The following is a 27106-nucleotide window of genomic DNA, read 5'->3' as shown; positions in this document are numbered from 1 at the left end:
TGTTGTAGTGAAACTGTATTGTTAAATATAGTTTGTTTTGATAAACGCTTCCAAGTGTGTCACTAGAATCACACCTGGAGTGAAACACCTAATGCTTCCACTAATGCCCAAATAGAAAAACTGTTGGAGTCTAGTTGGGCTTCATAACATACTTTGGGGTTTCTGCTCTGGTATGCTAACATAACCACCCCCCTTGACATTCAATGGCATTACCATCACTGAATTCCATACTATCAACATCCTGGGGATTACCATTGACCAGAAACTGCTTTGGACTAGCCATATAAATACTGGGCTACCAGAGCAGGGATTCTGCAGTGAATAACTCACCTGGCTCCCCAGAGCCTGTCTACCATTTACAAAGCACAAGTAAAGAGTGCAATGGAATACTCTCCATTTGCCTGGATGAGGCACTGTCAGACTGAACTGCAAGATGGGCAATGCCCAGCCATGTCCCCGATTACCAGGGACTTTAAAGTTTTTAAAGTTAATTTATTAGTGCCATAAGTAGACTTACATTAACACTGCAATGAAGTTACTGAGAAAATCCCCTAGTCGCCACACTCTGGTGCCTGTTCGGGTACACTGAGGGAGAATTTAGCACGGCCAATGCATCTAACCAGCACATCTTTTGGACTTCAATGGTCGCCGAGCCCTCTCCCACCCTCCCAGATGTGGCCATCATGCCTGGTCTCTGGTTATGATTTTCACACAGCTCAATGCACCCGAGGGTTGAAACATCCTGGGATTGGGGAAGATCTGGCCTTGAACAGGCTCAGTTTATTTAAATGCTGTTTTAAATGTGCTAATCTGATTCCCACCTTTATTCGGTGAGAACCAGATTATGTCCAGGCGCAGTGGGTGGGAAAATACCAGTGAGGTTTAATGCCAGCGCAAAACATACTAAACCACTCACCAGCAACTCTCCGGCTCAGCTCCACTATAATGCATTCTGCATCTAGCACGATGAGGCCAGAAAATTGCAACCGCTGGTTGCTAACGTTTCCGCCAAGTTAATTTGTGCCAGACCCCTTCATTTCTGATTTAACATTTACATTTTCTAGACCAATACCTGTCTTTGGTTCTTCAAAATGTTTTCTATTTCACACTGGACTTACAAGGTGGTCACTATTTTCCAACTGCCCTATTCAAACATAAGTCCACTTGATTTACCAGGACTAAAGGAGGCAATTTTTCTTTTTTCCTTCTAATCTAGGATGCATTGAGGGGAAATTTACACACCAAAAATCAGGCAGGCTTGTGGCAGGTGAGCTGTGAAAATTTTTAAAATGTCAAATGCAAACCTAGGCCAGAATTCTCTGATCTTGCCTCCAGCTGGGATTCTCCAGTCTCGCTGCAGTGAACAGAGATTTGCTTGAGTGCTGGCTGTGGTAATGGGATGTGCAAGACTGGAGAATTCCAACCCTAATCTACCTGGCTCCCACTCACCTCTAATTTTAACAGAGGCAGAACAGTTGTGCCAAGAACCCAACCCACTTAGGTGAGTTATTTAAATATTATGAGGTTGTGTCTCTCATATTTTATTTGTTTTCCAGATTTAACCTTGGGTGGCCAGATTTCCCAAGTTTCTGGAAATCCAAAAGCTAAATGGAGGAGAGGACAGTTGCATGGAAGAGGTAAGTGCATTTCCAGCAGTGCTTTTGGGCCAGGGTGACGAAAAGTCCTCTGCACCTCATTATTATTGACCTTCCTCATTCAACATTGTTGATTTTATGCCCCCAGATTGTATGATAACCCACTTTCTCACAAAGAATCGTAGACCTCCCCCTCAGCATTACAGACTTCATCTCCACAAGGATTGGAAATAACTTCCTCCCTCCCAAGATCAGGCTGCCCTCGCCTCCTCAAACATTTGCCCACCCCTCCCCCCTCGACGCACCAACCTCATTATCCACCTCCCAGGCTCCCACTCTAAAGAAGCAATATCACCACTCCCTTCTGGTCTGCAGCATCCTCCAAAGAATTCCTGTCTGACAAGGAATCAAGTCTGTCAATCAGGTGGGTGGGGAACTTGCTAAATGCAAAAGACTTCCAGGTTCCACAATCACTGCTCCCCAAATCCCACCCCCCACCACCCCGGCTTTCGAAAATCTGCCTCAGTCAAAATTATTATTGGTCATTATTTCTCTCATTGCATGTCTTAAACTACTTTGCCCTTCTATCACTTTCTTTGAAGACATCTGAAAAACATCCTTTTCCTTTCAGTCTCTCACATTCACATTATGTTATTTTATTTCTGATCACCTCACATATATTACATATATAGTTCAAAGCCATTCCTTATTGTAAGGAGTGTTATATCAAAGTAGGCTTCAGTCTGTACAAATGGCAAATTCCCATCAATAATAGCGTCATTGTTGCATTAGCCTTCATATTAATACAGAGACAAGGTAAGAGCTGTAGGAGTGGAATAATAGATGGCAAAAACACAAGAGTGTGGGGCACTTGGAAATGTCTGATTTGAATATGGATGTCTCCTTTTCATTTTATTTTGAGGTTTGTCGACTCCAATGTGTGTGACTGGGTATGACAGATGCAATTCATCTCAACTATTTAAAGGCCCAATTCACACAAGCAAAGGAGAAGTTTTGGAGTTCTGGGAAATAGAAGAAGGAAAAACAAAGGCAATGTTCAAATTTTATGAGTCACTGCTAGATGTCTTGCTGGAGTCAGGGTGCTCTTTCCTAATAGAAAATAACTCCTGCTGCCACAATTAAGAAGGTGTGCCTGGAAATGGCCCAAGAGGTGAGAAACAGGACTATTGTTGTGAGTATATGGATCCACTGTAGGAAGTATTTCAATAACCTAATTAGGTCAGGAAAGCTGAAGATACACTTGCATCCTGTAATGCATCCCCTCTTACTCCGTCATGTCAAACAAACTTCAGTTCTCCTCACTGCTTGTACCCGCTTCAATTTCAGAAGCACCCATTGCTGCATTTCAATGTACTTCATCATCTCCTCCCTACTCCGTCCATCACAGCTATTGTCACTCCATCTCAGTCAACATCCCTAATTCCCAGCAGACACACACAAATGTATGCAGTCCCACTCATACTGCATCTGCCTCATAGTCATATTCACTGAATGCTCTGTATTTACTGGATGCACACATGCGTCACATAGATTTGCAGTGCCCTTGTGCAAAAGACAGTATGATAGGAGAAGGACAGGATTGGAACCTGACACCCAAACAACTTGAAGTTCGCAAATGCTAAGCAGGGGGCTTTGGAGATGAGCAGTATACCAATCTCACTGATTATCAGAAATGTGAGATACTTCATTATATCCGGATATTAGAATTACTCTCACTGACCCACATCTCCTCCAAGACTAGGTCAGTTTGACTTGGGTTCAGCACCAAATAAATGTGAAACCTTAATCCTGTACAAGTTCATGCCAAAATCATATCCATCTCTTCTCTCCTCGAGGACTCTCACACAAGTAATAGAAGTCAAGGATTGCTCCGAGGAGCTCATTCCTTCTGTGTGTGCATTGTCATAGGTTATAGGCAAACCAGGCACCTGCACAGGTACAAACACTTTGATGAGTCCTGTTAAAATAATTAGATGGAATATCATGTGATGATTCACACAAGTAAAAATGAATAGACTTTCCACAGCAGGGACAGCTGTGGAAAGCCTCGGAGAACACAATACTCGGCAATCCCTGCTCGGCTGGACAGAGATACTGAAGCCAGAGAGCCATTCATGAAAAGGAGAATAATAGAGGGACAGCAACAAATGTGGGAGGTACTACCAATCCAGCCAGACATAGTTTCCATTATTTCCAGAGGATGGAGGAGTTCCGCTGAAGCATTTATGGACTGATACTGCAGTGCAATGCAAGGATTTCTTCCAATGAGAGGGTGACCTCATCTGTGAAACTTGGAATTTGAATCCTGCTGCACTAATCGATCCCTGATGGTGGCATTGGAAATTACAGATGTGATTATTTATTCCATCTTAAACACGATGATATATTAGTCAGGAACTTACAAGACATCATGGACCTGTTCCCCATACAAAAGCAGCAGGGATGAGCCACTGGTCCAGGAAAGGGATATTGCCAAGCAGGAATGTGAAGTGCCAACTCCTCTCAAAATATTTACATGTCTTACTCTTTGACCCTGCTCCTCTTTGTCCACTCAATCTCCAATCTGACTCAACAATAACTACCCAACATGCAACCTCCTATCCTGCTGGAGCAGACGGAACACCATTGGCGAGTCTCTCATGGGCCTGAACGTCTGAGGCCATCAGCCACGAACATGCCAAAAGTCAAAGCAACCTACCTCCATCTCTACTATTGCCGCTGAAATTTCACCACACAGGAGGTAGGGAAAGCAAAGGAAAAACTTTATCATTTATCAAAGTTATGCATGTATGCATTCGTGAAAGTATATACCTATCTTTAATTCATTAACTCGCATTAACTTTATTATCTAATTGGGTAACTGACTGAATATTAAGGCATTTCTGGCATCCGATTCAACAATGTGAGAGGATGGTCTGGCATCTTTTACATCCTCCTCCTCTCCATTGAAATCTTCTTTAGATTGTTTATGATTTTGTTAGTATACTGTAACATACAAATAGAAATCTGAATACCACATTTTAACCAAATAGAACTACACCACAAGTTTTCACTTTTTAAAAAATCAAAACAAACTTTATTGTATATAAAATAATTAAACAAAACAAGCACTATTGAATTAACAGTATGATTCATAACTATATAGGTTATGCACTCAGGTTTATTCTTACTTCTCCCAACAATTCTCTTAAGTCACACAAATCATAAAATTATTTATTTCAGTAGGGACTACCCAAGGGTAGCCTATGGTCCTCTCCAGAATTCTCCTCAGCTCCAACTATTCTGAGGTAAAACTTTCATTTACCATCTCTTGACTGTGGATGCCTCAGTCCCTTGTTCTGGTTCTTGCTCAATACTTCCAAACGAATCTGCATATTGTTTTCTTTGACACAAAATTCTTCCTCTAGTTACACGCTGGGCTATATTTAAGTTTCTGGTCCCTCACAAAACTCAAACTGAAATTATGCCTCACCTGCATTCCTCACAGCCAATGACGAAGTTAGATTTTTGGTCTGCTTAAACCACAGGCTGAGCTAACTATCACTGACTTTGGCTATCAGTGAGCTGCAAACCAGGAGGTCCAAAATGAACCTAACATTTTGGGGAAGTACCCAGATAAATTGAAATCAGAGAACTTCCCTAAACACCACCCATCTTCATGATGGCATAATCTGCTCTAGGCTGTCCTCAAACTGACCTTTAGATTAATTATCCCTCATTTACAATTTCTTCTTTGATCTGATGAAGTAAATGGGGTTTACAACCTTTCAGGGTTGCTAAATGTTGTTAAACTAATTTAGCTCTGACTTCCAAAACAAAAGCATCTCTCTGGACTTACATTACTGCAAGATTACAGATGTCGCAGCTCTCGTTCTTTAGCTGAGTCTGCATATTTGCTATTTTATGATTATGCCTTTCTAGTGTTAGCCTTCTATGTCAACATGGTCCTATCCTTTTTAACTGTAATAGATTCCAAGCTTGCTTTAATCACATTTAAACTATTTTCTACAGTTAAGACTTTAATTTCCAAGATCAAAAACTATACTCTAAAACACATGAACCATAAACTAGATATTTATAATATTAGATGAAGTGTTCTAATTGCTTTGTTTCCCTGTACTTTTAAACCTGATTGCTGTGCTACGTTATGCAGAATGCAGCATGCAGCCATTATCCTAGAAAGTCTTACTGGTCTATACTGAAAGGAGCCTCCAGGCCTGTCATGATGGTGAAGCACAACTTTAGCATGCTGACAGTTTGCTTGATGACATATCTGGTTGCCACATGGCTCATGTTGTTGCACTCCTGTGTCCATTGGCAGGATTCTCCAGAGGTCTCATTACCCAGGTTTGAAGGTATCCTTGGTTGATTGGCAGCCACACCTTAAAAGCTGATTCCAGGTCTGAGCATGTTGACAATGTTGGACTGCTGCTGTATAAGAGCATCAAGGCAGCTCCCAAGAAATCTGGAGTAGGCCTGTCTGAACCTCTTCTTCTGATTGCACACCAGCTGAACATTGATGGGATAACATCCCTTTCAGTTGATAAAGAGACGTGGTTAATGTCGTGGAGTGTTTGAAATGTCACGTGTGTATAATCGATGGCATCCTATGCCTGTGGGAAGTCAGCAGAGAGGCGAATGTGAGTGCCCACTCATCCAAGATACTGTCATCACAAAGGAAGTTTATATACCTCCCAACCCTGGCAAACAATCCATTTGTTACCTGTGCTGTGCATTTGTATGCAGCTGATTGAAGAATTCCCTCCATGTTTTTCTATGTGGCCTAGAAGGAATTAGTGACAAGGAAATTGAGGGCAGTAGTGACTTTCACAGTCGCTGGTAATGCGTAGTCACCAGATCTAACAGATAGCAAGTTTTCTTCTCGGAGGCTACAGAGGTCTCCGACTACCTGATCTCAGCTTACATAAGCATTGCTCTTCCAATAGGTCAATTAAGTTAGCCTCTGTCTGTAGACCCAGTTAGTTGGGTTGTGCCTCCTATGATTTTGACCTCTCTGTTGCTGCCTTCTCTTCTGTCAACCTGCAGCCCCCTCCACAGCATGTCCTTGCTGTTGATGATGTTGATTCATCCCAAATCCAATCAAAATCAGCTATGGCATCGCCCTTTGTGATTCTCTCTGTGTGAGTATCTCTGAGCTATACAAATAAGTCTCGCACAACAAGTACCATCACCAAATCGGTTCCCACTGAGAAGAATTTTCATTCTGATAGGACCTCCTAACCTTTAACCACTTCAATACCATGAGGGTCAATCTCACTTCAGTTTCATTGCCATGTTTCCCTAACACTGGGAAACCCATGCAATAGCTGTTAAATCTAAATTGTTGTCAAAAGTATGAGATAAGATATTCATTGAAATATGCTAATGATGAAACTGCTCACAATTTTAACATTTTCCTCATTATTCACCATGGGCAGAATTTTCTGATCTCATCATACCTGCCACGCCAACTCCGGAAAATAGCGTGCAGGCCTAAAAATCAGCACCGCGTCCGGCGCCAAACGGTTTGCAATTGTCCCAGTTTCTTTCTGCTGGCGCAAACTGGATTGAGCCCAGAAAGGGAGCAAAACTGATTAGCATGAGATTGACTGGATTTCAATTCCATTAGCAAGTTCGGCATGCAATCATTCCCCCCTTCCCACTCTTCTCTCCAGCAGGAAGTCACACAGGTGTGAATCACTATTGATTCCTTGAAGTGTGGTTAAGGTGTCATGGATTGCAAGGGTGGACAAAGAGGTGAGTATCTCTTAGCTCTAATCTCCAGGATGAAAAGGGCAAGTCAGACACTGCCACGATGCAGTGTGGGTTGGGGAGCCTTCAAGGATGCTTGGGAGTGCAGGGGCTGGGTTGAAGGTCCGCAGGTCATGGGTCACCTCTGGATTGGGGCTTGTGTGACAAGTATTCTCTCAACCTGCTGAAAGACCTTTGAGTGATGAGGTCGAGTGAAAAGCCCACTAATGTCGCACTGGTTACTCTGCTATTTGTCAGCCTGAAAGACAGCGTGATTTATTTTTGAAGTTCCATGCCAGGCCCCACCATCAGTTACAAGCGCAGGCGTGATGGCCATGCCTGGGTTGTTCAGATGTCATTGAAACCCACCATGGTTGGGGTCAAGTGGGCACTGCCAAGTGGGCACTGCCAGGTGGGCCCTTTCAGGGTGTCAAGCATGGTGTCAAAGGGGTAAGGCCAGAGGGGGAGCGGGGGGGGGGGGGGGGGGCATGACGGGGTGGGGCATGACGGGGTGAATGATGGGGGCATTTCAGGGCTCATGTAGGGGGACCCATTGGGAGGTCCCCAATGCCCTGTTGCTGGCAATCCATTTCGGGGAGGGGATGAGGAAACATGCCACCAATGAGGAGGGGGGTCCAGATGTCTGTTGGGGGTGGGAGCTGGTTCTTCCAGTGCATTGAGAGATCGGGACACCCTTTCGGTGAGGTGAGGTGGTAAGATCAGGCATCTCCCAATCATATCGGAGCAAAGTCAATTTAATAAAAATGACATGATGTGCCACCAACAGGCACCAGACCCGACGGCCTCCCGAGATATCAGAAGCCATTAAAGCCCCCAGGTGGTTGGGGGCAGAGCTGGGTACGCTGGCACTGGCCACCGGACACCCTGGCACGGCCCACAGGGCACCATAACTGTGCCGGGGCAATGTCAAGGGGGTGAAGCCGGAGTGCAGGTGGGGCCAGTGGGGTGGAGCAATGATGGGGGTGGAGAGAAGGGGGGAGCTCTGCAGGGGATAGAGGGAATGGGAACTCTGCCAGGGTGGGAAGGAAGGGGGGACCTTGGTCACGGGGGCGATCTGCGGAGGGAAGGAGGAGAGGGAACTCTACCAGGGAATGAACGAGGGAGGGATCTCTGCAAGAAAGGGTGATCGTCAGGGGAGGGGAACCCGGGTCTGTGGGGCGGGGGTGGGGGGGGGGGTCTGAATGCCCATGGTGGGAGTGGGAGGTCCCAATGTCCGTAGGGAGGTGTCCCGATGTCCGGGGGAGGTCTCTCGATGTCGGGGGGGGGGGGGGGGGAGGGGGGAGGGGTGCGGGGCGGGTGCAATGTGCAATGTCCATGCGGGGTTGGGGGGGGGTTGGTGAGGGGGGTCCCGATGTCTTTGTGGGAGGGAGGTCCTAATGTCCATGGGGGGGGGGGGATGGGGGAGTCCCAATGTCTGTGGGGGGGGGGTGGGAGGGGGAGAATGGGAGGTCCCCATGTCCTTGGGGAGGGTGGTGGCATCCTCATATCTGTGGGGGGTTAGGGGGTCCCAGTGTCCGTGGGGAAGGGGTGGGGGATTCCGGTGTCCATGGGAGGGGGATGGGGGGTCTGGTGTCCGTGGGGGTCGGGAGGTGTCCATTAGTCCGCGGTGGAGTGGTCCTGATGTCCGTGGGGGGTTGTGGGGATGTCCTGATTTCCAGGGGGTGGGAGGTGCGTGCGGGCAGCAAGAAAGTGTAGGGCCTATTAGATACCAAATCAATAACCTGTCTGTGGTGGCGAAAGACTTGGATATGTTTCTAAATGAACACATTGGCTCTGTCTTCATAAAAGCTGGGGACAACACAGACACTGTAGTTAATGACGAGGAGTGTATAATATTGGATATAAGGGAGGAAACATTAAGTGGTTTAACATTTTTGAAAGTAGATAAGTCACCGTGCCTGGATGAAATATATTACAGATTCCAAAGAGAAGCAAGGGAGGAAATAGCAAAAGCTCTGACCATTGTTTATCTGGTTCTCTCTAGCTATATGTTTGGTGTTGGAGAACTGCTAACATTATACCATTGTTTAAAAATGAAGGAAAAAATACATTAGCAATTACAGGACAGTCATCTCAACCTCAGTGGTGTGCTAATTGTCATTTGGAAAGGCACAAGCTAATCAAGGGCCAGTCAGCATGGATTTGTAAAGGGAAGCTTGTGTGTGACTAACTTGGTTGAATTTTTTGAGTTAATAATGAAGTTCTATCAGGGTAGCACATATGATGTAGTCTACATGGATTTTAATAAGGTTATTGGCAATGTCCCACGTGGCAGACTGGTCAGAAAAGTGAAAGCCCATGCGATCCATGGCATAGTGGCAAGTTGGATCCAAAATTGCTCAGTGACACGAAGCAAAGGCCAGACATCATAAAGAACAAAGAACAATACAACACAGGAACAGGCCCTTCTGCCCACCAAGCCGATATATGGTTTCTATCCCACTATTCACCTCCCGTTCATGTGTCTATCAAGATACGCCTTGAACATTGCTAATGTGCCTGCTTACATCACCTCCACTGGCAGTGTGTTCCAGGCACCCACCACACTGTGTGAAAAACTTTCCCCTCACATCTCCCCTAAACTTACCCCCCTCACTATAAATCTGTGCCCTCTTGTAGATGAAATGATTAAGCAATTTGTACATGACGCAAAAAAAAGCGCGCAGTTGACAGTGAGGAAGAAAGCTGTCGAAGTTATCAATGGACTTGTCAGATAGGTAAAGAAATAGAAATGGAATTCAATTCAGTGAAATGTGAGGAAATGCATTTGGGGAGAGCAAACAAGAAAAGGCGATATACAATAAATGGGAGGATACTCGGAACAGAGGGGCCTTGAAGTGCATATCTGCTTATCCCTGAAGGAAGCAGCCCAAGTGTATAAGACAGTTAAGAAAGCATACAAGATATTTTCTATTATGAGCGGAGGCATAGAATAAAAGAGCAAGGAACTTATGTTAGAATCACATAAGACACTGGTTAGGCCACAGCTAGAGTTTTGGTCTCTGTAATTATAAGAAGGATGTGTTTGCACTAGAGAAGGTGCAGAGGAAATTTAAGAGGAAGTTGCCAGAAATAAAGAATTTTAGCCATGAAGAAAGATTGGATAGGCTGTGATTGTTTTCTTTGGAACACAGGAAGCTGAAGAGCGATTTAATTGAGGAGCACAAAATTAAGGGGGGCCTGAATACAGTAGATAGGAAGGACCGATTGCCCCTGCTGAGAAGTCAATAACCAGGAGGCATAGATTTAAAATAATTTGTATAAGCATTAGAGTTGAGTTGAGAACTTTGTCCATCCAGAGGATGGTGAAACTGGGAGAGGCAAAAAAGTTCTCATCACATTTTAAAAATACTTGACTAGCCACATTGATGCGCGATTAATTCACTCGGGAGGCTGGATCGTACCCGGGAAATAAAGGCTTTTATTAGCAACAAGAATAGAGCATACTGCTTAACAATACAATCCCAGACTAAAGGGTCACTAGGAAGTGCAGTGACCTTTATACTCCTATAGGAAGGCGGAGCCAACCGGAGTGTACCACAGAACAATGCCAACAGGTGGAACACCCCAACCCTAACCCCAACAGTAACAAGAGTAACATATGTACAAGTACCCATAGTGATAACCATCTATGGTTCAGTACCCATAGTGGTAACCATCTATGGTTCACCACACACATGACGTGCCATAACCTACATAACTACAGACCAAAAGTTAGATTAGGCTGGATAGCTCCACTTCAGACAGCAGACAGCAGTTTCTACCCTGCTTAAATCCCATCTTTTTGACAAAGCTTCTGGTCTTCATTATCTCTCTTTCTTCAGCGTGACCCTATTTATTTTATTATTATGCTTCTAAAATGCTATGGATGTTTTCCTACATTATAGGAGCTACATAAATACGAGGTTGTTGTTACGGAGAACTATTTTTATTTTAATCTGCATTTTGTGCAACCTTTGTCTCAGCATTTATCTTTTTTTTAAATCTAGCTCTTTTTTTTCTATCGAAGTTAAATTCCAAGGGACTATGGATAATAGTCTCACTGACAGCTATATGAAATTAAATCAACCGTTTGCTAAATACTTGCTCCTAGGAAATAAAAAGGTATATATATTTTTCAAATTACTTTCGAGATAATTACTCTAAATCCTTAAGAAATGGTCTAAACCTCTGAACTAAAACTCTTCTGTGACCTGATCCAATTTATAAAATGTGACCCACTTTGCGGCGTCCTTGGGCGGTTGTTTTGCTTTGGATCAGGTGCTGGCCTGATTTAAAAGAAATACCTCTACTATGGCATCACAGAAGATTAATAATATGGTTGGGGCTACTGTGAATGATGTCGTTCACATGATTAAATAAAAGCTGCATCCTGCGCAAATACAAAACTGTTTATTAACTTAAAACGTTATCAAAGAAACCTCAGGTATGTATTTTTAAAACAGTTCAACACATCTGTATTTAACACATTGGAGATTCTAGTCCCTGCAAATATATTGCCCAGATGGACAATCACATTCCATTTCTTCAAAAATATTTAATATTAAAAGAGTATTGATCAGTAACATTAATAATCCATGAAATCATAATTAATATCTTAGGGGATATTTCCATTGGTTTTGCGACAAAAAAACTACTGTCTCAGTCTCACTCCTGATCTAATTGATGCCACCTTGTAAAATACCACCTGGATGGCTGGAGCACTTGCTCATTTCAAGTGGCAGGCTTTTCCAACAAGCAGTTTAGAGTTCAATAACATATATAAAACTCCAACTGAGATTGAGAGACAACTGGACAGAGAATGCATGTGCAGCTATCCTCAGCAATGAGGCCAAAAACCAGTAAGTTTAAAATTGTTTTTGTCAGACCAGAAAGAGGCGAGAGCCTTGGTACTGGTTGGGGTGGTCTCTGGCCTGCTTGATATTATCAGAGACCGCTGGCAGCATGTTTTGAGACATCACCTTCAAAATGGACTGGATGTCCATTTGGCACAAAAGGATAGCTGGCTGATTCTCTCTGCTGCTCAGCCGTCCATTGTTAAAGTCTACCTCTATGATTCTTAACCTTCATTAAATTAACTTGCAGCAGTATTCTAATCTCCTTCTGAAAACCTAAAAACTCTAAGAAACTTCAGGCTGTTTCTTTGTAATCTAGAAAACATACCTCACCCAGCCAGGAAACAAACTTTATATGCACTATTGGCTCAACCAAAAGGCTGGCTTTACTGTAAAAATACAGTAGCATTCTGATACAGATCCCAGATGATTGTTGGGCAAAGCGACTGCATTTTCACAAGAAAGCCAACATTTTGGTTAAACTTTCTGATCCCCTTTTCTAGAACTTAGGGCAAACCTTTAGTGCATATAAAGTTTTTTTCTCCCGCTGGATGAGATATGTACAATTAAAGCGCATGGTATTGGCAGATAGGAAACAGGTCTTTTTCCGAATGGCAGGCAGTGACTAATGGGGTACAGCAGGGATCATTGCTAGGACCCCAGCTATTCACAATATATATTAATGATTTAAATGAGAGAACTAATTGCAATATCTTCAAATTTGCAGATGACACAAAGCTGGCTGGGAGGTTGAGCTGTGAGGGGGATGCAGAGATGCATCAGTGTGAATTGGACAAGCTGAGTGAGTGGGCAAATGCATGGCAGATTCAGTATATGGATAAATGTGAGGTTATCCACTTTGGTAGCAAAAATAGGAAAGCAGATCATGATCTGAATGGCTATAAATTGAGAAAGGGGGACGTGCAATGAGACCTGGGTATCTTCGCACACCAGTCACTTAAGGTAAGCATGTAGGCGGTAAGACAAATGGTATGTTGGCCTTCATCGCACAAGGATTCAAGTACAGGAGCAGGGATGGATGTCTTGGTCCAATTATACAGGGCCTTGGTGAGGCCTCGCCTCGAATATTGTGTACTATTCTTGCTCTAAAGGGAGTGCAGCAAGGGTTTATCAGACTGATTTCTGGGATGGCGGGACTGACATATGAGGAGAGATTGAGTCAGTTAGGATTATATTCGCTGGAGTTCAGAATGAGAGATCTCATAGAAACCTATAAAATTCTAATAGGACTAGACAGCATAGGTGCAGGAAGGAAGTTCCTGATGGTGGGGGAATCCAGAACCAGGGGTCATAGACTAAGGATAAGGGGTAAACCTTTTAGGACCGAGATTAAGAGAAATTTCTTCACCCAGAGTGTGGTGGGACTGTGGAATTCACGACCATAGAAAGCAGTAGAAAACATTGTATGTTTAAGAAGTTGGATATAACTCTTCGGACAAAAGAGATCATAGGATATTGGGGGGATGGGGTGGGGGGTGAGATTAGGCTATTGAGCTGGATCATCAGCCATGATCATACTGAATGGTAGAGCATGCTCAAAGTGCCAAGTGGCCTACTCCTGCTCTTGTTTTCTATGTTCCTATGTTACTGTCAGAAAATACTTAACTCCAAAACAGCAATTATCAGCACAACTTAAGATTTAAAAAAAAGACTAGACTGTTAAAAATTCATTATAATCAATGGAACAAATATCCTTCAAGTACTTTAACAACACTTTCATACTGTATTGTGTCCCTGACTCTACACTGACATAAATTTGCCACAAACCTGTGACATTGCCCTGCCACCCCAAGAAATACTACTAGAACCTGAACAGCATTTCCAACTACAGATTTGCCATCTATCCATATACTATTGGAGTGACAGAAACATTGTGCAAGATATAAAAACACACATTTGTGTTCAAATGTCACTCTATGACCTCCCTATCGCTATAATCTACCCCAGCCCAACAATCATCTGGGATCTGGCACCTTGCATATCCCAAATTTTCCTTGTTCCACCACTGCCAGCAATTTTTTCAGCTACCCAGGCCTCGAGTTCTGGAATTTCTGAAGTAAATTATTTTGCCTGTCTACCTGTCTCTTCACCTTGTCTTGGTTTAAAGTCCACCTCTTTGACCAAGCTTTTGGTCACCTATCTTAAAGTGGTAATTTGAAACTAGTATCTATGTATATGGCTTAATGTTAAATTGTCCGTGGGAATGCACCTTTGAAGTATCTTGGAATGTTTTACTACTTTGGAAGTGCTGTATAAAAATAAATTACTGTTGTGAAACACAAAGTTGTCAATAGTACAAGTAGGTCAGAACTCTCCCATTTCACAAGCCACCTTGTTTTCCCCAGGTTATTTCAGAAGCTGTTATTGAGTCAAACACTTCACTTGTAATGTCATCAATGACAACTGGTACTAATAGTGAGAGTAAAGTTGGATAAATATTTTTTTTAATCAATTTTTTTTGACAGTATGAACTCAATCTTCTGAGTGCTGAGATCAAATATTTATTGTTCGATTCTTGTTGCCTGTAGCAATCCAGTCTTTGTATTTGAGATGACAATGGACAGTCTGGTGTAACATATTTTGTTTGGCATGTGGCAATTCATTTTAATTTTTTAAAATCAATTATTGCCAATCATCCATTTGGTTTTGTACAAAGTTATTGAACAGCTGTTCACAACTCTATTTTCACATATAAAATTACAACATTGTGGTTCGCTGTTTTTGCTTATTTCATGACCTACTATCAAGCAAATAAATGCGATTTACATTCCCAGTATTGGTACCTACAGAGAAATGATTTTGTATGGCTTAGCTTCTGTGATTTTAACCAAAAATTTACAAAAAAAATTCTCAATTCATTCATTGTGCTTTTTAATATATTTAACTTCTGTATATTGAAATTTATAACTGCAGCAATATACTCCATTCCAGTGCAATGATGATTCTTCTGTCAATTAGACATGAAATTTTATACTTAGCAATAGCTGTTGATGGAGATTTAATCAATACTTGTAATATAAGTATCACACAACATTAGCTTTCAAAGGAGTGACTGCTAATGTACACTTATGTTGTGGCTTTGCCACATTTTCATGTAGCCTTTTGGCAACATGCTACATCTTATCACAAACACAAAACTTAAAGATGCTTTATACATATTTGCTGTATATTCATTTTAAGAATTGTGCAGAACCTTTTGCACATACTCTTTCATTATGCACAAGGCATGCTTGTGTGGAGGTGGTACCTGAAAAAACAGGTGCTGAAGCATCCAGTCCAAGGTGAACCACTGTGGATTCAATAGTCTGATTCTTCTTGGAACCTCAAATAATGTAAGCATCTTGACAGCCAACAACATGAAGCCTTTGTGGATGCTACCTACACAATATGCATGGTGATGATCTTAAAATCATAGTTCTCAAACTTGAAGTCGAAGAGTCTTGCTTCCTACACAGTTACGTTGAAGACACTTAGCAGATAGCCTAACCCAGCAAAATAGAAGATATATTCTTGGATCTACAAGTTGACTTCACTGATATTGAACTTGAAGATGTTCTCCAAATTAATCTGGTGCATTTTTGCAGAAATGCCAGTGGAAACATGAAGAAGTGGCAAAAAATTCCACACTGCAGAAGCTGTGGAAAACCATTGATGGAAATTGATGGATGGACTGATTCAATTCAGCATGTCCACAAGCACTGGAGACATTTTAGCCTTATCACAATGAGCTACGCATTTCCGGGCAGTAATTTTTAAAGACAGACAAGTCATCATACTGGATCTTTGCAACTTCATCACTGACATGGAAAAATATAAAATAGGCAGAGGAGTAGGCCATTCAGCCCTTCAAGCCTCCACCATTCAACATGATCATGGCTGATCCAGATGAGAAGACTTGCAAGAGAGACAGTCTATTGGCCAGGTATGACATTGAAATCATTGTAAAGAGGTGTGAGGCATAGCAAGAGCAATTGTCAAGTTAGCACAAAGAACCATTGAATTCACATGAAGTTCCTATCTATTCTTGGTCCAAAGTGTCCTCCGACCTCTTTTATATCCATGGCACTGACTCCACTGCCATCTCCAACTACTGTATCATGTACCCCATTATTTGACAATTGCATAGTATATTAAGCACAACTGCCATGCACACTCAAAGTGCTATTTTCAGCTTATGTGGTGCATGTAGAGAGATAATTGTCGGCAATTTCAGGATGTGAGAGAGAAGTGGAATATTGACCACATTACTTCTTCTCATTACCCTGGATCTAACAGCCTAGCTGAATTAATGAGAAAATTCCTAATTCTTAGATGTAGACAGACCAAGCAAAATGTACATATTGCAATATTTAATTTAAGTGCAAAAGGGGAAAGTATCTTTTAAAAAAAGGAAATGTTGTAATATACTTTTAAGGGATAGAATCATGCCATCACTAGAAGGTAAGTGTGTCCTGTGATCCATTCTCAGTTTCGCTTTGACCTGTGAGCAGAACACAGCACACATAGTCCTGCTGCTGCAGTCTTCAAGTATTCTACCTTTGTATAAATGTTCTGATGTACCTAGTCTTAACAAATGAACCCACAACATGTTTACACAATCCGTTATGAGCCTTTATATCATTATAGAAACACAACAAAGTATGGCTAAAATGATTTAAGAATCATTTGAATTTGCATTTGTTGCTCTCAGAGACTCCTCTTCCTCATCTCTCAGTGCAGCATATTCAGATTTCTGAAAATAATATCCACCATTTTCTGTTTGCTAGGTACTTTATCAAAGTCAGTAACGAAACAAGAATAAAGATTAATGTTGATACCAAAAAGTTAGAAATGTAATCATGGATCCTTCCCAACTAAAAGAACCAAATTATAACCAAATCTGTTAGAGTTCTTTGAGGAGGTAACAAGGAAGTTTGATAAAGGAGAACCAGTGGACGTGATTTATTTCCAGAAGGCCTTTGACAAGGTGCCGGATAGGAGACTGTTAAATAAGTTAAGTGCCCATGGTGTTAAGGGTAAGATCCTGGCATGGATAGAGGACTGGCGGAAGGTAGAGAGTGGGGATAAAGGGGTCTTTCTCAGGATGGCAGCCGGTGACTAGTGGTGTGCCTTAGGGATTAGTGCTGGGACCACATCTTTTCATAATATACATTAACGATTTGGAGGAAGGAGCTGAAAGCACTGTTGCTAAGTTTGCAGATGATACAAAAATATGTAGAGGGACAGGTAGTACTTGAGGAAGCGGGGGGGGGGGGGGCTGCAGAAGAACTTGGACTGGCTAGGAGAGTGGGCAAAGAAGTGGCAGATGGAATACAATGTGGAAAAGTGTGAGGTTATGCACTTTGGAAGGAGAAATGGAGGCATAGACTTAGGAAATCAGAAACACAAAGAGACTTGGGAGTCCTTGTTCAAGATTCACTTAAGGTTAACGTGCAGTTTCAGTCAGCAGTTAGGAAGGCAGTTGCAATGTTAGCATTCATGTCGAGAAGGCTAAAATACAAAAGCAGGGATGTACTTCGGAGACTGCATAAGGCTCTGGTCAGACCCCATTTGGAGTACTGTGAGCAGTTTTGGGCCCCGTATCTAAGAAAGGATGTGCTGGTCTTGGAAAGGGTCCAGAGGAGGTTCACAAGAATGATCCCTGGAATGAAGAGCTTGTTGTATGAGGAATGATTGAGGACTCTGGGTCTGTACTCATTGGAGTTTAGAAGGATGAAGGGGGGATCTTATTAAAACTTACAGGAGACTGCAAGGCCTGGATAGAGTGGACGTGGAGAGGATGTTTCCATTAGTAGAAAAGACTAGAACCGTTTCTCAGCCTTTTGGCTAAGATCAAGTGTAGTATCAACATGCTGTGCTTGGATGAAGTCATTAGGTTACATTTTAGCTTCATTTGAAGCAATTTTTAAAAGCGGCATCTCGGCCTTTTGGCTAAGATGCAAATGAGATCAAGCCTTGGAGGATGTGCAATGCCTACTCCAATCAGTTTGGATCATGTAGATCAAGCCCAAGACAGGAGGTGAGAGCCCTGTCTTGTCAGCTTGGATCGGGAATGTCTCTCTTGTTGAGACTCTGAATTGGACTTGATTTGATTGAATTAGATAAATAAATTTTAAAAAACTAGAATCAGAGGACACAACCTTAGGCTAAAAGGACGATCCCTTAAAACAGAGAGGAGGAGGAGGAATTTCTTCAGCCAGAGAGTGGTGAATCTGTGGAACTCTTTGCCGCAGAAGGCTGTGAAGGCCAGGTCATTGAGTGTCTTTAAGACAGAGATAGATAGGTTCTTGATTAATAAGGGGATCAGGGGTTATGGGGAAAAGGCAGGAGACTGGGGATGAGAAAAATATCAGCCATGATTGAATGGCGGAGCAGACTCGATGGGCCGAATGGCCTAATTCTGCTCCTATGTCTTATAGGACAACTACAACCAACTAATACATAACGGAGTTTGCACATTCTCCCAGTGTCTGCATGGATTTCGTCCAACGCTCCGGTTTCCTCCCACAGTCCAAAGATGTGCGAGTTAGGTTGATTGGCCATGCTAAATTGCCCCTTACTGTCAGGGGGATTAGCAGGGTAAGTACATGGAGTTATGGGAATAGGGCCTAGGTGGGATTGTTGTCAGTGCAGGGTTGATGGGCTGAATGGGCTCCTTCTGCGCTATAAAGATTCCATGAAATAATCATACCCAACCCACAATCCCCAACCCCATTAGCCCCCCTCGTAAAAAAATCTTTATTTAACCCTTTACAAGACCTGGTTGAGAAGGCAAGGCCCCAAATAAATGGATTAAATGAAAGAGAGCATGGATTTAAGCCCTATTTTACCATTTTGATTCTATATGCTGGGCGGACTTGTAACTGAGTGTTTTATATCCGACTTCTGGACCCATTCTCAGGCGCCCCCATATGCACTCTGCCTGCAAAAATATCAGCAATTCCGAATCGCGCTACAGGAACCTGTGTGCAGGGCTTAATGCTTCCGAAATCCTGCAGCTCCGATTGGCACCTCCAACTGCATGCGCAGAAAAAAAAAGATAGAATGCAGCTCCCCTGCCATATCCCTCCCAGGCTCACTAATGCCTCACACTGGCCTCCCCAGACGTTGTCCCACTCCCACAACATTAGTGACCCCTTTATCCCCCCACCACCCAGACCAATCCCTCCCCCTCCCCCCCACTGATCTCAGGCAGAGTGGCAGCGGGCCCCCCTCCCCCCCGACTGATCTCAGGCCGAGTGGCAGGGAACCCCCTTTTTCCCACTGATCTCAGCGCCCGAATCGGACTTTTGCGGAACATGTCTGTTTTGCGCTGATTCTGGTTGGGCGAACATGGCGGTAAAGGGGGAAGTGCCGTTAAGGTTTGACGTGCAGCCCATTAAGTCAATTTAAATGCATGCAAATGCATTTAAATGGCAGTCGCGCCCATTTTGGGCACAGTCCCAATCGCAGCCACTTTTGAGCCTTGGTAAAGGGGGAACCGGCACGGAGTGGGCACGGATCGCACTACTCGCCTCACGCCCGACTTTACCAAGTTTTCGCACCCAAAAATAGGCGCAACGTGATGGTAAAATCGGACCCATTATGTTTGATCAACTTGTTTGATTTTTTTGAGGAAGTAATGGAGAGAGTGGATAAATGTAGTTCAGTGATACCTTGACTTTCAAAAAGTGTACGATAAAGTACCAGGCCTGTTGCAAACTTGAATCCCTTGACAATGATTGCATATTTATTAACTATTGGACAGAAAGTAGAGAATTGTGTCAAATGGTTGCTTTTCAAACTGGAGGGAAATGTATAGTGGTGTCCCTCGGAGGCCAGTTTTGGTGCCACTGCACAAACTTGAAAATATAGTAAACAGTGAGGAGGATAGTAACAGGCTTCATGCAGAAATAAAAAGACCGGTGAAATGGGCAGACACATATGGCAGATGAGATTTAACACAGAGATGTATGAAGTGATTCATGTCATTAGCAAGATACAGGAAAGCTAAATAAATTAGAGGTACAATTGTAAAGAAAAGGCTTCAGGAACAAAAACTGCTGTGAGTACATGTACAAAAACCTTTGTAAATTGCAGGATGAGTTAAGAATGCTGGTAAAATGCCATACAGGCAAGGAATCATGCTAAATATTTATAAAACACCAGTTAGATCCTAACTGAAGTACTGTGGCCAATTTGAGGTTCTGCATTTCATGGAAGAAGCCAAAACCTTGCTGAGGGAGCGAAGGAAATTTACTAGAACAGTACCAGGAATTAAGGACTTCATCAGGATATTATCAGACCATGTGGAGAGACATGGGAAACTGGGCTTATTCTCCTCTAAGCAGAGAAAGTTAAGGTGAAAGTTGATAGATATATTGTTCACAATCATGAAGTGTTTTGATAGAGTAAATAAGGAGAAATTATTCCCAGGAGCAGAAGTGCTGGTAACCAGAAGACAAGGTAATTTATACAAAAACCAGCAGAAAAATTAGGATAATTTTTATATGCAGCAAATTATTATGATTCAGAATTCACTGCCTGAAAAATGATTGGAAGTGGATTAAAAAAAAACTTTTGAAAGTGAACTGGATAAATGAAAATAAAAGAATTCCTGCACTGTATGGAAAGAGCAGGGGAATGGGACAAAAGGGATATCTCTCTCAAAAAACTGGCACAGATATGATAGATCAAATAGTCTCCTACTGTGTTGCACCATTCTGTGATTCTACGTGCGGAATTTTCCACTCCCATCAGTAATGGGAATTGTGGCAGGCAGGGGCACAGATTTTGGTGTGATGGGAAAAGCCAATTCCCTGCCGGCAAGAAATTAGTTTAGAATTTTGTTCTCCTGACTTTGAGCGTGGATGAAAGACAGCTCACGTTTCCACTGATATATGTTGGGAACCACATTTTCATTCATATACATTTTATGAATGTTCACTAAAAGGCCAACTGGCCAGAATTACATTACCCCTCCAAATTATGTTCCCCACCAGTAAATGGTCTGTTACCTGACTGTACATAAGTGGCATTGCTAAGGATTTAACACATTTGACTCAGGCAATAAAAGGGTTCAAAACATAATTCAGTTGGATATACCTAAAAATCCTTTGCAAAAGGTAGAGAGAGATAACATTATTTTCACACATACACACAGACACAAAGGCTTTGAGAAATGCTTTTCCAGACAGAGAAACAAACAATAATGCTGCAGCTGCATTTCAGAAAAACATATCTTTTTATCCTGAAGAAACACTCAAGCAAAGAAGTCTAATAGTAAAACAGACAATTGTTCGGTTATCCTAAATGCAACAGATTATTTAAAATTAGAGACTGAGGTTAACAAATTTTTTTTTTAATAAATCCAATTCAGTCCAATCAAGTCCAATTCAGAGACTCATCAAGTGAGACATTCCGACCCAAGCTGACAAGACAGGGCTCTCACCTCTTGGCTTGGGCTTGATCTACATGATCCAAGCTGATTAGAGTAGGCACTGCACCTCCTCCAAGGCTTCATCTCATTTGCATCTTAGCCAAAAGGCTGAGATGCCGCTTTTAAAAATTGCTTCAAATGAAACCACAATGTAACCTTATGACTTCAACCAAGTACAGCATGTCGATACTACACTTGATCTTAGCCAAAAGGCCGAGACTGAGGTTAACAAATCAGTCAGCTTTGCGGACTATCAGAGTCGGGGCCTTATACAGTTTCCTTTTAAGCTGAGACAAAGGCAGAAAACTACACTTTATACTTCTGATTGTGAGTATAAAAAACTGGTTGTTATTTGTTTGAGTAACATACATGATTTTCTAATTGGATTTGAAACTTTCATTGACTTTGAAGTAAAGTTGTACTTTATATTTATACATAGATTCATTAGTTTATCTTACATTTACACTGTAATATTCAAAACATTATTACAATGTAATCCAAGATTTAAGCTGATAATAAAGTATCATTAGGTAACCACGATAAAAGTTGTAGACTCATTCTGCAAACCTCAAGGACCCTAACTCTTCAAGAATTCTTCCTTATCGGATTCTAAGTTCTGAGGGAGCTAAACTCTTCAGTGAGTTAATTTTTGCTATAATATACCTATATATGTTTTATACTGAGACATTATTGTTTAGTCTAAATACTCCTAAGAAGGTGGATACATTCCTTTAAGACCAAGTCAATAGTTGGCATAGCTGACTTCAACTCTTACAATGATTTAAAATCTCTGTTAGTTGAGAATTTAAACTGATGATAAGTTCAACTGAATAAATTTATTTTGCTGGGGCATAATGATAGCAGAACTCTAACAGCATGGAGCTGGCGAGCTTCACTTCACCAATGACTTTGAGGTACATAGCTGCTGATGTTGCCTACCTTTAAGAGTATCACTGCAAGATTTCACAAGTTACACCAAGGCTGGACAGGGGAGACCGACTTACCAGAGAAGGTTGGTGAATATGTCCAGGGAATGTGGGGAATGCCTGGAGAAAGGGGTCGGTTGGACTCTGGGTGGAGAACTCAAGGTACTGGTGGTAGTAGGCACTGTTACAGTAAGAGGGATAAATGGGATGCTATAGGGTAGCAGATTCAGGGTGAGAGTTTAGTAGCTGAAGGTGTCATTAGATGGGCCACACAGGGGACAAGACAAATGGCTTGGATAATTGGAGGGGACAGTGTCAGGATAGGTTGGGGACAGTGACAAGGATGGTGTGAGCAGATAAGGTTAGGTGCCACAAAAATAATAAAAGGATAATAAATAAGGATAATAATAAATACTTAAGGCTCTGTATCTGAATAAACATAGCATTCAAAACAAAATAGATGAACTGTTAGCGCAAATAGAAATCAATAAGTACGATCTGATAGCCATTATACAGACATGGCTGAAGGATGACATAGATTGGGACCTGAATATTGAATGGTTTATGATATTTAAGAAGGATAGGAAGTTAAGAACAGAAGGTGGGGTGGCTCTGTTAATTAATGATGGTATTAGCACATTAGAGAGGGATAACCTAAGTTCAGGAGATCTAGATATAGAAGCAGTTTGATTTGAGATGAGAAATCAAAGGCAAGAAATCACTTGTGGGAATGGTGTACAGGCCCCCTAATTGTAACTACACCATATGACAGAGTATAAAAGAAGAGATAATGGGAGCTTGTCAGAAAAGTACTGAATTATCATGGGGGATTTGAAAATACCGGGTAATATATCAGCATGGATTGAAGATTGGCTTGCTAATAGAAAACAGAGTTGGCATAAATGGATGTTTTTCTGGTTGGTAGTGATGTGTGGTGTGCCACACGGATCAGTGCTAGGGCTTTAAATCTTTACAATTTATATAAATGGCTTCGATGAAGGGACTGAAGCTATGGTTGCTAAGTTTGCTAATGACACAAAGATAGGTAGGAAAGTCAATTGTTAAGGTGACATAAGGCTACAAAGGAATATAGATAGATTAAATGAGTGGCCATAGATCTGGCAAATGGAGTGTAATGTGGGCAAATGTGAAATTGTCCATTTTGGTAGGAAGAATAAAAAAGAAAATGATCTAAATGGTGAGAGATTGTAGAGGGGTTTTGGATGTCCTAGTGTCCAAATCACAAAAGGCTAGAATGCAGGTACAGCAAGTAATTAGGAAAACAAATAGAATGTTGGTCTCCTTATTTAAGGAAAGGTGTAAATGCATCAGAGAAGGTTTACTCGACTAACACCTGGAATGGGCAGGTTGCTTTATGAGGAAAGGTTGGAGAAGTTAGGTTTGTATCCACTAGAGTTTAGAAGAGTTAGAATCATAGAATCATACAGTGCAGAAGAGGCCCTTCGGCCCATCAGATCTGCACCAACCCCAAGAAACACCTAACCTCTAATTTAATCCCATTTATCAGAACCTGGCCTTGAATGTTATAACACGCCAAGTGCTCATCCAGGCACTTTTTAAAAATGTGAGGCAATCCGCTTCCACCACCCTCCCAGGCAGCGCATTCCAGATTGTCACTACCCTCTGGTTAAAAATGTTCTTCCTCACATCCCCCCTAAACCTCCTGCCCTTCACTTTGAACCTATCTCCCTTATGATTGACCCTTCAGCTAAAGGGAACAGCTGCTCCCTATCCACTCTGTCCATGCCCCTCATAATCTTGTACATCTCAATCAATTGAGATGTCACCCCTCAGTCTTCTCTGCTCCAACGAAGACAACCCAAGCTTACCTAACCTCTCTTCATAACTTAAAATGTTCCATCCCAGGCAACATCCTGATAAATCTCCTCTCAATCCCCTCCAGTGCAATCACATCCTTCCAATAATGTAGCGACCAGAACTGCACACACTACTCTAGCTTTGGCCTCACCAAAGTTCTAAGCAACTCTAACATGACTTCCCTGCTTTTGTAATCTATGCCTTGGTTGATAAAGGCAAGTGTCCCATATGCCTTTTTACCACCCTACTAACATGCCCTTCCGTCTTCAGAGATCTGTGGACAAACGCACCAAGGTCCCTTTGTTCCACAGAACTTCCTAGTATCATGCCGTTCAATGCATACTTCCTTGTCAAATTACTCCTTCCAAAGTGTATCGCCTCACACTTTTCAGGGTTAAATTCTATCTGCCACTTTTAACCATTCTGTCTATATCTTCCTGTAGCCCTCAGACACTCAGCCTCACTGTTAACCACCCGGCCAATCTTTGTGCCATCTGTAAACTTACTAATCCTACCCCGCACATAGTCACCTATGTCGTTTATATAAATGACGAATAATTGGGGACCCAACTCAGACCTGTGGTACGCCACTGAACACTGGCTTGCACTCACTAAAGTAAGAGATGACTTGATTGAAACATATAAGATCCTGAGGAGTCTAGACAGGGTAGATGTGGAGACAATGTTTTCTCTTGTGGGAGAATCTCAAACTAGGATCACGGTTTAAAAATAAGGTGTGGCCCACTTAAGACAGAGATGCAGAGAGATTTTTTTCTCTCAGAGTCTTTGAAACTGTTTTCCTAAAAAGGTGGTGGAGTCTTTGTATATTTTTAAGGCAGAGCTAGATAGTTTCTTGATAAGCAAGGAAGCGAAAGGTTATTAGGGGTAGGTGGGAATGTGGAGTTGACATTACAATCAGATCAGCCATCATCTTACTGAATGGCAGAGCTTTTTAATGCTTCTTAAGGCCCCTATAGTGCCACGAGATATAAACTGACATTCCAGGGTTTCCAGCACAGTCACAACTGACTGACTTGACGGCTCTGCTATTCAAAAAATACAGTGAAGCTATTCAGCCAATCACCGGCTGATTTATCTCTGTGTTTGCTGCTCATAGGGCTCAAATAGGCACAAGTGAAGCTTTCGAGCAGATCTCCAGTCAAGAGTTGATTGTGTTTTAAAAGTCTGACTGGACTCATTCTGTGTCACTGTGAGCCTGGATTGAGTGTAAGATACTTGAGATGTTTTTGTTATTTTACATACGTGGTGCCATTCTGACTGTCTGAGCCATCCAAGCGCGTGTGTCATTCCATGACCTGCCATTCTGTGAGTTCTTGCCTGGTGAGCTGTGCCCTGCAGACGAAGTGAAGGAGTTTACCTCTGCAGCACCATGGACCATTGCTTGTGTAATATTAGTCAGAGGAGTGTGTGAGTTGTTTTTTTGGCCGAGTGTTTGATCATAGCCACTCCAAGCCCCACATTCTGATAACACCCACAAGCAGAGTCTCTGATCAGTCAGAAGTGAGACGGAATAGCTTTGGCTGCACAAACAGCCCAGTCTGAAACGCTCTCCAAATCCACTTGTGTGCCTAGGACTCAATACTACCAAACTACAGGGCAGCTCACTGCTGACAACCCGCATAGCAGACGGTAGAGAGCAATGTTGCAATGGGTCAGCACCTCTGTTCTGCAGGTAAGGACCATCAAAACATTAAGAGTGAACACAAAGGAAATGAATTCTGCCAGTGTAATGACAAAACCAGCAGTATCAAATCATGGGTGGTGTAATGCTGATCATTGTTACAGACTCCAGTCAGTGGAATATTATCTTAAGCATGAGGTTTAGACACAGAAGACAAATCATTTTACAATGCCCATGCTTATATTCCCCAGTATATATCTATAATACTTGACACTCTATGGATGCCCTCTATATGGGGGGAGCTATTAATGATGACTTTAAAGAAGCAGGTCCACTTTCTTCATACACAGTTCAGATCTTGGGCTTATAACATGTGCCACACACGCAGAGTCATCGCCTACTGTTTTTCAAGTCGCATCTTCTTAATGTGAAATCGGATCAGTAAATGATAGTTCCCAAGTGACCTCAGCCAAGAGAAGCTGGATTAAGTTTTAACAGGCCAAGAATCAGCAGTTGGCTAATTTGCAGTGGTCTCTCCAACTTATAAATCTTTTATCAGCGGTCAGTGAGAATCCTGCATAACGTATTTTGTCAAGACTGACCGGTCTGACATTCTGCAGGGACAATCCTGGGATTCATTAAGTTTCCAGATAGGAATAGGTAGGGATTTTTGTTCTCAGTCCAACCTCAAAATCAAAAAACTGAACCTTTAAAATAGGATCATTTCTAACACTGGTTGTCAGTAATGATAAAACAAAACATTCAAACTGGATGTGTGAACTGATGCAGTATTTGCATAGTTAAAATGGAAAGTATTGGGTCCATGAGTTATTTTTGGGACCAAGTCCCATGTGTGATGGGAATGGCAAGCACCTAGATGGTCTTGACAACATCTTTACCTCTGATCAGGGAAGTGGGGCATCCCAGGGTAGGGAGCAATAATGAGAGCTAAGCACAGGACCCCACTAACTATAAATCCGCCACTGACCCCTGGTAAAATGGGAACAGGATGAAAGAAGAAGAGTGCAACTGTTACT

At 42.2% G+C, this 27106-nt stretch overlaps 1 protein-coding gene and 2 non-coding genes across 3 annotated transcripts in view; 1 reads left to right on the top strand and 2 right to left on the bottom strand.

Annotated features, from left to right (window-relative positions):
• dlg2 (discs, large homolog 2 (Drosophila)) overlaps positions 1-27106 on the bottom strand; it is a 945868-nt gene that overhangs the window by 437526 nt on the left and 481236 nt on the right. The gene's annotated exons all lie outside the window — the stretch shown is intronic.
• LOC144500179 (U2 spliceosomal RNA) lies at positions 18051-18242 on the top strand. Its single transcript, XR_013498951.1, has one exon. It is a non-coding gene; the product is annotated as a U2 spliceosomal RNA (small nuclear RNA).
• LOC144500123 (U2 spliceosomal RNA) lies at positions 21698-21888 on the bottom strand. Its single transcript, XR_013498924.1, has one exon. It is a non-coding gene; the product is annotated as a U2 spliceosomal RNA (small nuclear RNA).

This window comes from Mustelus asterias, chromosome 10 (genome assembly GCF_964213995.1).
Source record: "Mustelus asterias chromosome 10, sMusAst1.hap1.1, whole genome shotgun sequence".
Taxonomy (NCBI): domain Eukaryota; kingdom Metazoa; phylum Chordata; class Chondrichthyes; order Carcharhiniformes; family Triakidae; genus Mustelus; species Mustelus asterias.
The sequence above is the reverse complement of the archived record's forward strand: the minus strand, read 5'-3'. Positions and strand labels throughout refer to the sequence as shown.